Source organism: Nicotiana tabacum, chromosome 3, assembly GCF_000715075.1.
Source record: "Nicotiana tabacum cultivar K326 chromosome 3, ASM71507v2, whole genome shotgun sequence".
Taxonomy (NCBI): Eukaryota; Viridiplantae; Streptophyta; class Magnoliopsida; order Solanales; family Solanaceae; genus Nicotiana; species Nicotiana tabacum.
In genome coordinates this window covers 204,888,829-204,892,786 of record NC_134082.1, presented here as the reverse complement: position 1 = coordinate 204,892,786, position 3,958 = coordinate 204,888,829, and the positions used below count along the sequence as shown (strand labels likewise).

General features: G+C 34.3%; 1 non-coding gene across 1 annotated transcript; it reads left to right on the top strand.

Annotated features, from left to right (window-relative positions):
- The first annotated feature begins 1,859 nt into the window (after positions 1-1,859).
- Positions 1,860-1,972, top strand: LOC142179723 (U5 spliceosomal RNA). Its single transcript, XR_012708263.1, has one exon. It is a non-coding gene; the product is annotated as a U5 spliceosomal RNA (small nuclear RNA).
- Positions 1,973-3,958: the final 1,986 nt, after the last annotated feature.

Genomic DNA, 3,958 nt, shown 5'->3' with positions numbered 1-3,958 from the left:
AATTGTACAAATTATATATATATATATATAATAATGTGTTTTTATTATAATTTAAATTCATATTTTATAATAACTTAATTGTACAAATTATATATATATATATATATATATATATATATATATATATATATATATATAATTTGTACAAAATAATGTGTTTTTATTATAATTTAAATTCATATTTTTTAATAACTTAATTGTACAAATTACTAATTATGTGTGTTGATACAATTATTAACTTAATTGTACAAAGTTTGCATTTTCAACTACCAGTATAAGATACTTAAATAAAATGAATTCTAAGCTAAAATACTACACATTACTACGCTACAAGGTTCTAAATTTTGCTACGCTATAAGGGTCTACGTTTTACTACGCTAAAAAGGTCTGGATTTTATTACGCTAAAAAATAATCTAAACTAACCATAAACAACAAATAAATTTAATTGCAAATAAAATACAAAACGGCATGGAAAAACATATATATAAATCAGGATATTAACAGACAAATTTATTTTACTAATTTATATTTTTTTTTAAAACACTAATATTAAATCCGGATAAATTTAACATTCTAGTTTCGAAAAAAAACACAAACCGAAATAGAACACATGCAAATCAAATAATATACATTATTATAAATGTTTCAACTTAAAATAAATCGAAATACCTCGATTTAGAATTTTGGCAAAGCAAAAAGATTGAAATTTTGACTCCGGAATTGTGAATCAACAATACCACGAAACTCTACTCGAATGTGGGACCCTCTTTCTTCGAGTTTTATGTGTTGGGGGACCCAATTTTTTATTTTTTTTTAAAATGGCAGAAACGGGGTATTTGGTGGGGGGGGCAATAAAGAAAGATGGGGGTTTAAAAATGGAGGATGAATCGAGTGGAAGACGGAGGGGTATAAAATATCTATGTATAGCGCCACTATACCTGGCGCTATACATTAATGATGTATATATAGCGCCAGGTATTGTGGCGCTATACCTGGCCATGTCAGCTTTTACAGTATAGCGCCACAATACCTGGCGCTATACCTTAACGGTGTCGTTACTGTTAGTATATAGAGCCAGGTATTATGGCGCTATATGTAAAAAAGTCATTTTTTTTACCACCATTTGTGTAGTTTGGGTCCGAAAAAATAACATTTTGGTTCCGGACTCCTTCCCCCTTCCCCCTTCCCCAAAAATAGAAATTTCAGCAGTACATACTCAAGGGTTTTAAGAACTTCAGCAGTACATACTCAAGAGTTTTAAGAACTTCAGCTCGAAGTATGCCAATTACAAACAAAAACTTCAGCTCTAGAGTTGAAATTCGCAAGTTACAAAACAAAAACTTCAGCTCTAGAGCTGAAGTTCGACAGTTACAAAATAAAAACTTCAGCTCTAGAGCTGAAACTTACAAACAAAAACTTCAGCTCTAGAGTTGGAGTTCGCCAGTTACAAACAAAAACTTCAGCTCTAGAGCTGAAGTTCGACAGTTACAAAACAACAACTTCAGCTCTAGAGTTGAAGCTTACAAACAAAAACTTCAGCTCTAGAGCTGTAGTTCGACAGTTACAAAACAAAAACTTCAGCTCTAGAGCTGAACTTCAGGCCCGGCTACTAGAATGCTGAAGTTTTGCGTGATTGCCTTGCTACTTCAGCCTCGTATGCTGAAGTTATGCGAAAAAGCGGGTACGCTTGCAATTTTTTTGCAAAGCGGGCACAAGTTAAAACGTGACACAAAAAGCGGGTATAGATGCAAATGCCCTGTTATGTAACAAGAAGAAATTCCCACATCGAGGAAGTTTCTAACAAGCTGGCAGATGAAACCATATATAAAGAGCACGTGCAATTTTGTTTAATTCACGCAACCACGCGATAAGCACATAGCGAACTATTCTTTCGCCTTTTACTAAAGAATACCGTGTGTTTGTTGCAAATTGTGGCATACACCAATTTTTAGAGGGGTTTTCTTAAACGAGAACCCCTAAAAATCTAGTTTGAATCTCTTTATATGAAAATTTGAAAATGACTCAAGTGAGCTCTTTTGTTTAAATTTAATATCATCTGAAAATGTGTTGTATTAACAACAACAAATCGAGCTGTATTAACATGTAATCTATTTACATATTCAATTTTCTCTTAAGATTACTGAGAATCGAAGTATAATATATATCTATACATAAAAATGTTGCAATTTGTATAGATTTGTCTCCACGTGAAAATTTGTATGTTTAATTGAGATTTGTATTCATCAATATACCTACAATTTTGTTTTCCTTTCTTCTTGTATTCATCATTATAGCTACAGGAATTGTTTATTTTGTTTGAAGGAAAAAAAAGACAAATGCATACTAGCAATATGTAATATATCAAAATAGACATTCAATAGAAATAACCATGCATTATACAATTTTATATTATTAATCTTTACATTGCTGGACCTTTTTATAATTTATTTCCAAATGAAACGACCCTTCATAAGAGTAGTTGAACAGTTAAAATGTGAAAATATTGTGTAACGACCCGACCGGTCATTTTGAGCTCTAGCGCGTCGTTCAGCAGTTGGAAGTCATGAACAGCTTCATTTCAGGTATATTGACTTGTACGTATGGTCAGAGTTGAATTTCGGAAAATTCGGAGTCAAATTGGAAAGAAACTTTTCATTGCGGCAACCTTAAGTTGAAGAAAAAGGCTAAGATTGGAATTTTGAGTAAACGACCTCGGAATTGGGATCTGAAAGTTCCAGCATGTCCGTATGATGATTTCGGACTTGGGCGTATGTCCGAATTTAGTTTTGGATAAACCGTGAGCATTTCGACGTATATTGTGGAAGTTAGTATTTTAGAAGAATTTCATAAATTTGGGTTGGAAGACATTTCAGAGTTATAGATGTCCGTTTGGGATTCCGAGTCTAGAAATAGCTCCGTATGGTGATTCTGGAGTTGGGAGCGCGATCGGAAGTGAATTTGGATGTCCAGAGGTCATTTTGAAGTCATTTGGCTAAATATAGAAATTTGAAGGTTTTTGAGAAAATTCGACCGGAAGTGGAAATTTTGATATCGGCGTCGGAATGCGATTCCGAAAGTTGGTGCAAGTCCGTAATGTCGAATGTGACTTGTGTGCAAAATTTGAAGTCATTCGGACTAGTTTTGGTAAGATTTGAGACATTTAGTCTCTTTTAAGGAAGCTTAAGTTGGAAAAGTCAACCGGATATTGACTTATGTGTTAGAGAGCTCAAAATGCGAATTTTATAGTTCAGATAACTTCGTTAGGTGATTTGGGACTTAGGAGTGTGTCCGGAATATTTTTGTGATGACCGGTGTAGAATTAAGCTTGAATTGGCAAAGTTAGTATTTTGGCGAATTCCGGTTGATAGGTGAGATTTTGATCCGAGGGTCGGAATGGAATTCCGAGAGTTGCTGTAGCTTCGTTATGTCATTTTGGGCTTGTCTGCAAAATTTGAGGTCATTCGGACGTGGTTTGGTTGTGTTTTTTTTATCAAAAATGGAATTTGGAAGTTCTTGAGATTCATAGGCTAGAATCCGATGATGATTTGATGTTTTGATGTTATTTTGGGTGTTCCAAAGGTTGGGACAAGTTTGAATGATATTGCGGGACATGTTGATATAATTGGTTAAGGTCCCGAGGGCCTCGGGTGGATTTCGGAAGGTTAACGGAATGGAATTCGAACCAAAAAAGAAAAGAAAAAACTGCTGCAATTTCTGCTGCTAAGATGTCTTTGGACAGCAAATGTGCAGTCGTGGAGCGTACTTCGAAGGCCTATATCTTTTGATCTACAAGGAATTTTGAGATGATTCAAAAACGAAAGTTGTATCCCTTCGTGTCTAGTTTCCAGAAAGCTAAGGAAATCGTAATTTGAACATCTGTAGAGAAAGTTATGATCGATTGAAGATGACTGGTGGAGCAGTTTCTCCAGAATTTTCGGATTTCATGGAGCCGACTTT